Raw genomic sequence first — 10,020 nt, forward strand, 5'->3', positions numbered from 1 at the left:
AGGGAGGGAGGGAGGGAGGGAGGGAGGGAGGGAGAGAGGGAGGAAGACCAGACCAGACCAGACCAGACAAGACAAGACAAGACAAGACAAGACAAGACAAGACAAGACAAGACAAGACAAGACAAGACAAGACAAAAAAAGAAAAAGGCAAGAATCAGTATTACAGGATTACAGGGAACTCACATTTTAATTATGTATACAAATGACTTAGTGTGGGAAGCAAGATCCACAGATTACATTAAACCAGAGAAGGGAGCTCAGTATGTTCTCACAGTGACCAATATCAAACTGCCATGGAGGGTTTACATTATTATGTACTGTATATGACTCAGAAGATGGAAAATGCAGATAAGTGTAAATAAATGTTAAATACTGCACCTGGTGGGCAAAAAATACTGAAAGTGAATTTGAGATTAGGGAAGTATCACAAAAGCATAATGATGAGGATAAGAACTAAACACAGATATATCATACCCAAGACTGTCAGGAGTGTGTTTCTGAGAGCCCTAGGGAGAAGGAGAAAGTCTGATGTATCATCTAACTAACACCATGCCAGAAATATGGCACAGACAGACCTATGTCTAATTCATCTGTGACCTATGGTGTCATGTTTGCTGGTATTTTATTACTTATTGTATTTTACTAGCATGTATTAATTATATATAATAATAGTTTTCTTTTTGATATTTCTTGCATCTGTGTTATATATCTTGATCATGCTCATTCTATTACCTCTCTCGTTCTTCTGCTCATGTTGAGCCCTTACTTCTCCAGTAGTATCCTTCTACTTTCGTGACTCTGTCTATTTGTGACCCACACATTTCATTTGAATTGCTTAGAAGAACAAGCGTAAGAGGTCATTTATAGAAGCACTTGACACCTTACCTGTACCTCTACAACTGACACTAATGTCTCTCTCTATCCCAGCAGCCATAAGCTTCCTATAGATCAGAGAGGGGAAGAACCTCATCCTCAGGCTGGCTGAGAACTCACTATGTATTGAGAGCCTTTGTTCTAGTTACTTTTTATTTCTGTGAAGAGACACTACGGCCAAGGCAATTTATAGAAGAATGAGTGTATTGGGGCTTACAGTTCCAAAGGGTTACAGTTCATGACCATCATGTCATTGTGCTGGGCAGTAGTTGAGAGCTTACTTCCTTACCATCAAATACAGGGTAGAGAAAGTTAACTGAGAATGGCATGAGTTTTTGACACCTCAAAGCCCAACCACAGCCCCAAGGATACACATCCTCCAACAAAGCTGCACCACCTAATCCTTCCTTAACACTTTCACAGACTGGAGACAAGGTATTAAACCATAAGCACCCATAGGGGGCATTCTTAATTCACACTATCACAGGCTTGAACTTCCCGTCCTCCTGCTCCCATCTGCCAAGTGCAGGGACTACAGGTATGCTCTACCACACTCTGTTCACATGTTCAGGGACTTACTTTCAGGTTTCAGGAATGCTATACCAGTACTCTTCCAACTTCAGCTATATCCCTATTCCACTAGCTGACATTTTGCATATCTTTTTGAGACCAAGTCTCACTGTACACCACTGGCTTACATAGAACTCACTATGCAGACTAGGCTAGCTTCGAATTCATAGAGATCATTCTACATTGCTTCTCAAGTTCTGGTTTAATGGCATGGATGCATCCATCACAATGCCCATCCTCTAATTGGCAGTTTTTAAAGGAATGGTGATAGTAATTAGTTGAACTAGTTTTACTCTGTTTTTATCCAGCTAGTCAATCTTAATCAAGTGTCTTCACATCACTAGGGCAAACTGATTCTCTCTCCATACATCCTGGAGGTACTTTCTGCCAGCTTCATAGCTAATGATTAGAGATAACTTTGTTCATACTGAAGAGCTCCCTCCTTGTCTCAGACAAGGTAGAAGGTAAGGATCAACAACCCCTGAGGCTGTCCTCTGACTGTCACATACATATATATGTCTGTGCGTGTGTATCTCTGTGTCTATTTGTATATGTGAATGTATGTTCCCATGTGCATGAGTTCCCAGAGACTAAGACAACATACATGGGGCCTGCACAAGTCTACACCAGATGGGGTCCTGAAGCTAAAAAAAAAAAAAAGTGTATACATGCCCCCTTGCCTAACCCAGAGAAATCTCCAAATGATTACCACTTGCAAATTAAAAATTACTTTTCTCCATGGAAGTCTTACTGAGGAAACAAACTTCTCTTAAGGGTAGGCCCCACATGCAGCAGTAGATAGCCAACATTAAATGAACTCAAAGGTATCCTTGAAAGTTCTTTGACTCATAATGTTACATTGAGGAATGTTTGTTTATTTGTTTGTTTTTTGTTTGTTTGTTTCTTGCCTTACACGTCTGCACGTATATTGTGGCTCCCAATTTTGAGTTTTTATGGGGTTCCTGAGTGTATGATCAAGTGTGTCTCTTTGTCTACATGTATTTCCTGTGCTTTTTCTTTGGCTATTGTACTTGTTTGCTTGTTTTGTCTCACTGCAATTTGCTTGTTTCTATCTTTATTATTATTTGACACATTCCTGTTTGTTTTCTAAGGAGAGACAAAAAAAAGTGTGGATCCAGATGGAGGAGAAGGTGGGAAGGAACTGAGACAGGGAAAGAAAACCATAATTACAATATATTGCATGAAAAAGTCTATTTCCAATAAAAGAAAAGAAAAAAGATTTTTAAAAACGCACAAACAAATATCTCTTATAATATAGCGTCTGTGAGGGTAACATAAAGATTGTACTTTATTCTTTGACATTCATAAACAGCCTGAGTCCTTGCTATTAAGTCATAAAGAAAGAGGACTGGGAAGAAGGCAAATACTGTTTTGCATTATTAGAGAAGGTAAAAATAATATCTTAAATAATCCCAGAGATTGCTTTTTATTACAAAAGCAAGATCTCCCCTCACCAAAAAAATAAAAAAATAAAAAAATAAAAATAAATAAATTAATTAAAAATCCTTGTTTAATGAGCTCTTCAAACAATTAAAAGGCTGGCCCACAGAAGAGCTAACGTGGTCAGGACAATTAAGACACAGAGTGTGGAGAGTTAGAAAGGAAGCTTGGCTTCCAGCTAAGGGAACTGTGGGGTGAAGAGAGCAAGGGTGCTGGAAGGGGTGGGGGTTCTGGGGACTTAGAACCTAGTCTAAGATCTGCCTGCAGCTATGGAGCACAAAGGTTACTCGGCCACTGCAAAGCACTCTGCTGCAAAGAGCAAAGGGGTGCTTTGCCACATTCTGAAATTTGGGCAGCAATTAAGATATAACAGCTTCTAGGAAGGTGACTTTAACACATTCCTTGTCTTCCTAAAGTGGGGGAAAAAAAAACTCTGCCTTCATTGCTTCTGAATCCTCTACCCAAGGCTGTGTTCAGTCTCAGACACAGATCTGAGCCTTGAAAGTTACATCAATTACAGGAGCACTCTCTCTTTCTTGCCAGCAAGCAGCATGAGTGGAACTCCTGCGGTCAACCAGTAACTCTTCACGTCTTCAGAGAACAGGAAAATCTCAAGGAATGAAGGACATGCCTCAGCAGACAGCAGATGACAAGAGGTGACAACTGCAAGCTATAGGAGTTTTGTGACTGGGAGCATAAATAAAAACTGAAAGAACTAGACCTAAGAAAGTATTTTACACATTAAAAGAACTCTATAATTGCCTTCCATGCAAGACTGTCAAAGGCAGAAACCAGGACCATTTACAAAGCAATTAGGTGTTATCCTGGGGAAAACATGGCATTAAAAAGAAGATTACAGACAATCATTCAAAGCATTTTCTTGTGCCCTGTAGGGCCCTTTGCTTAAAATGTGCAATTGAGGAGCTGACCTATGAGGGGTATCTGATGAGGTTTACCCGTGCAACTGCTGATGGCAAAGCACCGTTTCATTACAGCACACCTCTGCTGCTTATTGAAGACCTGCAGTGGCCCTGAATATAACTGGATGTTTTCTCCCATACAAATTCCAGCATCACTGTCAGTCATTGACAAGTGACAAATAAAGGACAAAAGACATTGCATAGAAACCCTGAGGATGATCAAACTAAGTGGAGGAGAGCTGACTCTAAATATGAAAATCAGGTGGTAATAGAGAAGATGAAGACGGGACCCAAAAGACCTCTCCCTGAGAGCATTCACCTGGCAGCCAGATCCTTTGTTCTCTGGGAGCCTTTTTCTTTTTCAGCTGAAGAGTCTGAGGTATACATCACCCACTAAAACTCAGAGTCCATTGATTTAAAGTATTTTCTGCTTAGTTCACCCAGGACTTCTCACCTGAAATCTCCCACCATGTTCTGCACCCTTATAATGAGGATGCTGTTTCTTGTTCTTATTGGAGAATGTTCATTTCTTCTTTGTTGCCTTTCCCCACTCCTCGCTTTGTGTTCTGTCTTCTACCAAGGTGATGAATCACCATTGCTGCTGTATCGAATGCTCCAAACATGGAGCCAAAACGATGTTCTCCCAGTTGCCATCTTTACAAAGAGGTTTTCCGGATGGGTGAGATGTTGTTTTACGCTCAGGGTGTCAATGCACACAGAAATAGCAGAAATAGTACAGTAGCAGAAAGTATTGTGTTGTACTGCAACTAGAAAGATCGAAGTGTAAAAGGAAATCTAACAGATATACCAAACAGGCATGGGTGGTTTCAGGTGCACTATCGTACCTCAATAAATGAGAGTTTTAAAGAACAATAGTGAATATTAAATGCAGACTGCTTAGATCCCAATACCAACAGCTATTTGAACCTCAACAACTTGCTAGCTTCTTAAAGCATCTTAAAGCTTCTTAAAGCATAGGTAGGTACTAGTATACACTAGTATTATTAAGTTAAATAATCTGAACAACTTAGTCCTGCACAAAGCGTATTGTTAAGGAAACAACCAGTTGGACATAGTGGCTCGTGACTATAATCCCAGCACTTGGGACACTGAAGCAGGAAAATTGCCAGGAACTGCAGACCAGCATGCTGGGAAGAAGAAATTATGCAGCTCACTGTAGCTTATATTAGGAGGTCATAGACAGAATGAATGAGCAGAAAACTAAGCTTTGCATTGGTTGAGGGATATCTTAAAGGAACCTTGCAAAAGCTCAATCCACAGAAGTGTCTAGATAAGAGTCTCCAAGGAGCAGGTTTCTAAGAGTTCATGCTGTGTGTCACTACAGATGTCAATGTCCATAAACAGAGACAGGAAAGGACTCTTTAAGCTGGACCTTATTCAGAGAGCTGACACCTAAGAAAACAGAATTAACACCCTAAAATCTGTCTTTCTTCTCATCTCCAGGCAGCACATTTGCTAAGGAATGGGAAGACAGGCAGCCAGTGTTACCAAAGGTTAGCCCTTTCTGCTCACCCTCTTCTCTCAACAGCTGGGTTTGCATTTTGCTAAGGCCACTGGGCTTTGCATTCCTTCCACTGTTCTGCTTGGGTGTTTGCTCAGAAGTACGGGCCTATTAAAGTGAATTTGTGGCTGTTTACAATTTATACACAGATGTATACACAAATGTGCCCTCATACTATAAAGTAAAAGTGTTTCTCCCTGAGAATCTTCTATCAGGTTCACCTATAGGATGTGTTAGAACTCATACACCCCTAGAGTATCTGATTCAACAGGTGAAGCCTAAGCAAGTTCCCCTGGTGATGTTGCAGCTGACCCGGAGACTTCATGCTGAGAGGTAAAACTCAAGCAAAAGAAGGCCTGATTCTTAGTAGGGCCACCCTCTGCACCTTGGATACTAAGTACATGGAGAAGCACTGATCCAACTCTCCAGATATAAAAGCTGTCTTTCTAAATAAGTCATGAATATTGCTGTTCAGTTATAAAAGCTGAAAAGGACTAAGAAATTCTCTAGGGCATGGAAATCTTTTGCCCTTGTATACATAAGATTTGCATCAATTTTGGTCAACCTTTGGTCATCCTACTTAATAAACAGATTTTAAAACAACACTTGAGAAAAAAATCCAGCACACCTTCAAAGAATATGTACTTTGAACTCACTTTGAAGATAAATGTTCACTGATAGCAAAACCATACATAGAACTGGGCTGGTGATGCAGCTCACCTAGCATGCACTCAGCAACATAAAACAGAATAGTCAATGATATAGAAGTTTTGAAGGTTTTGAAGACCCAAGAGTGGTCCACTGGGGTCTCAGAATCCTAGGAAAAACTGAAAATCAGCCATCAGAAAAGCAATGGGCACTCTAAACTACTGGAGTAAAAGCCAGGGCAGCAGAAGGATTAGCAGGAGAAGCCAGAGACCCTCCTCCCCTTGGCTCTGGGTGCTCAACATTGACAACCAACACAGCAGAAGCAAAACAACATTGTTTCAAAAAGATGTGTGGTGCCATCATAACCCAATAGCCTAAGACCCTCTGTAGAAGCATACTCTTGAAGAACTCATACCAAGAGTTACCAGGACCCAATAGAATTCTCTTAACAAATAGAATATCCGGAAACTGGAAAGAAATCTGCATAGCATTCAGCGAGCTGAAAACCTGGAGAGAACCAAAGCCTACAGAGATACTTCCTGACTCCAAGCAAGACATTAAGACATAAATTGGACTTATCAACACCCTATCATGGAGGAGAAGGGGTCAGAATGCCCCACCCTCCCTGAGGGTTTATATGTAGGCAATGATGGTAGGAGTGGGAGAGACATTTTGGGTAGCCACTTGTAGGTGCAATGCGGATACACTAAATAACGTACTTTATTAGGCAGAGCACTTGCAGTCCTCACTATTGGTGACGCCAGCAAAAGGGATCAAAAATGCTGAAGAGGAAGTAAGGCCATTGCTTGTCCAATATGATGGCACACTTTTTTTTAAAACAACTCTAGTCTAATTTACCAGAAAGCTACCAGACTAACATGTTACTTTAACATCAAGTAGGAATCAAGAATAACATACAAAAATTATGAATGAAAAAATTGAAAATCAAACATTTTATCTGGGTATGGTGGCCCAGGCCTGTATTCTGTCCTTCTCTTCAAAATTAACGTGCAAAATGTTTTGTCAGAACTAAGTAAACCAGAAACATAGAGAACTGGGTGGTAGGTGAGGAAATTAAATCCATAAAAAAGGTATCAATTTCAACATTCTCTATTTTTAATTGAAATTTAGATTTTAAAAACAGCCATTAGTTATCTGTAAATTTCTTTTAGAGTCATGTGTTTATTTCCCTTACAGGTTCACAATGGTTCACAAATACTGGGTCTTCTGTACTGTGGGACAGGGGAGTATCCCTGGCCTCTTCGCATAAAGCTGATCTTGCCCTTTAGTGAGAAAGAAAAGAAAGGATTTCACTCTGCTGCCCTTGCTAGAGCCTGAGAGGACAGAGTAAGTTCTGCTCCTTCCATGTCTCAACCAGGAAGCCAAACTGGTGGCATATCTCATCCTAACCACAGAAGTAAGTCGTGAAGGGACTGGCCTGGTGCCAGCCATTATAGGGACTTATAAAAGGTTCAGGAAGGTACACTGTGAATTAGGCCACAAGATGGGGCAGATGACATCCTCAGAAGCATGTGACTGATGGGAGCAGTTACTAAGCTTCTGGGTAACCAAGTCCTGGCTTAGCAAGCAGGTGAGTAAGAGAGATGGGTGGTGCTTCGTGTTTGTCATTCATGACGTCCACCAATTCAAGCTTGAGAGGGGCACCACCCAGGAGGAAGCTGTCCATATCAAGCTGACTTGCCCGCTCTTTGCAGGTTGCTTCAGCCACAGAACCTCCATAAGTGATGTTGGTGCTCTAAGTCACTGCATCAGACATTGGATTTGTACCACCCCTGTAGCTTCTCATGTACTTCCTGAGCCTGTTGAGGTGTTGCAGTCTTGCCAATATCAATGGACCAAACAGGTTCATTGGCCAGGATGACTTTCTTCCGGTTCTTCACATCTGCGATGACCTTAGTTTGCTTGAAGGCTTGGTGACACCAACTTCCCTTTCATCTAGCTTCTCCCCAATGTGGTCAATCACTCCAAGTCTCTGCTAGAGCATAGGCCACTTTCTACCATCTGACTCCCCAAAGATGTGTCTTATCTCCAAGTGTCCCAGCACTACCCATGTGGCTCCTATGTCTCTTTGATCATGCCAGGGCTTCCCAAGTGAAGGCCCCATTGTTAACTTTGCAGCAGCTCTGCACAGCTACAGCAATCTTGATTGCCTAGAGAAGTTGATGTAGGGGATGGGATATACCTTGCTGTCTGCCAGTACCTTGGCAGTATTCTGGATGCAGATGAGTTCTCCCAGGCACTTCTTCCTCTCGTTCATCTTCCAGTTGCCCTCACAAAGAACTTCCTGAATGGCACCATTGCTCTAGGACTTACGTACAGTATGAGTTGTTACCAGTGAACTTTTAATAAGAATGTTATGATTTATTTAACTTCTCTCCATTCATCATCAATCTAGTCTCAGAAACACAAGCCACACAATAAAATAACAAAATATACTTGAGGTTTAAATTTATGTTCACATTTTTCCACAAGTTAAAGAAAAGGCTAGTTTAAATGAGACAGAGTAATTAATGGACTCCTTAAACCCTTGATCTCCAGATTTCAAGTTCTATCCACCTATGTCTTTTATTTTAAATATCATTCAGAACACAACCTTCGAAGTGAGTCATGTCAAAAAATACTATAGAAAAGCCTGGTGGAGATGTCAGAGGGCCTTACCCATAGCAACTGCATAGTTTAATGGCCTTCTGTCCTGTTGAATGCTAAGACCTCAGGTAAGCATCAAAGGTCACAAAAGCAATGTGGAATTTAACTTTTCACTGAAAAGGTACATTTCTTGTCTCCATTGACTTGCCTTTCATAGTAATGACATAATGAAGCAAGATTGAAAAGGAATGGGTGATAAGCTTTATTTGGAAAATTTTAGTGTCTTCTGACTTCAGATCACTAGTAAATAACTTTAAAAGCAGAGCCTTTTACACAATCTTCTGATCTCATTACACCTTAATAAGTTGATTGTATGTTTCTCCTAACTCTCAGTACCTCAGTCTACTGGACTGCCCTCATGATTCCTCAGTTTTTAACTCAGATCTTGGCTCTTCTAGGCAAGAACATATTCAATAAACTATAACCTCACCAAGAAAATGAAATGTGTAATTGAAAAGAATGGTGCCACATTTCTACTTTGCTAATCAAATTCCTTTGATTATGAGTTCACTTTTTATGTAGACAGATACTTGAAAAGAACATTTTTGTTGGTAGTAGTTTATTTTTTCTTAACTAAGCCTCAAATCACATTTCATCTTCATCTTTGAAGACAGACAAATGATTATCCTCCAATCATGTAATAAACACAAATTGGCTGCTCTTTGTAAAACCCATTTCTAGCCAGATTGTCCCACACACGTTTTTAAAAAGTCAGATCACTGAGACCTATGAAGGTAAATCTCTCTGGTAGAAGACCAGATTCCAAGCACATCTGCTGATTCCATCTTTCAACTGCATGGGAGGCAAATTTCTAAACAGGTTTTTCTCCATGCTGTGTAATTACTGATGTTCAGATGCAAGTGAGTTGACCTCAGAAGAAAGAACCAACTCTAAGACTCCTTGTTCATATGACATTCACTAACTGAGCTATTAAACATTTTACTAAATATATATACACACACACACATGCATCCATACTGTCCACCATTGGTATGTGTGTCTTCTGTGTCTTATGCTCTATAGACACTGCAGCTTTTAGCTTGAATGTACCATGCTTCTTCCCATCTCAGAATTTGAACACTTTGCAGTCACTGGCTCTGAACACTTCCTCTCTCTGGGGAAGAGATCTCTGCCTTTATCATGGTACACAGCATAACTCTTTCCCTTCTTGAATATGCTACTTCAAACACCATATTTAATGTCCTTTTGCTCTTAGAGTTTTCCATTACCATCATGTATCACAGTTGATAATCACATGGCATGGTAGTAGACGTCTTCTGCCATGTCTATTTTTCTATGGGTGAAGATCTCATGGCTTTGATTGCTTGTCATCCTTTCTCTTAAGAAACAACTGTGCCA

At 40.5% G+C, this 10,020-nt stretch overlaps 1 pseudogene; it reads right to left on the minus strand.

Annotated features, from left to right (window-relative positions):
* Window positions 1-7,546: 7,546 nt before the first annotated feature.
* LOC114628351 lies at window positions 7,547-8,313 on the minus strand (annotated as a pseudogene).
* Between the last annotated feature and the right edge of the window lie 1,707 nt (window positions 8,314-10,020).

Source organism: Grammomys surdaster, unplaced genomic scaffold (assembly GCF_004785775.1).
Source record: "Grammomys surdaster isolate TR1022 unplaced genomic scaffold, NIH_TR_1.0 267, whole genome shotgun sequence".
Lineage (NCBI taxonomy): Eukaryota > Metazoa > Chordata > Mammalia > Rodentia > Muridae > Grammomys > Grammomys surdaster.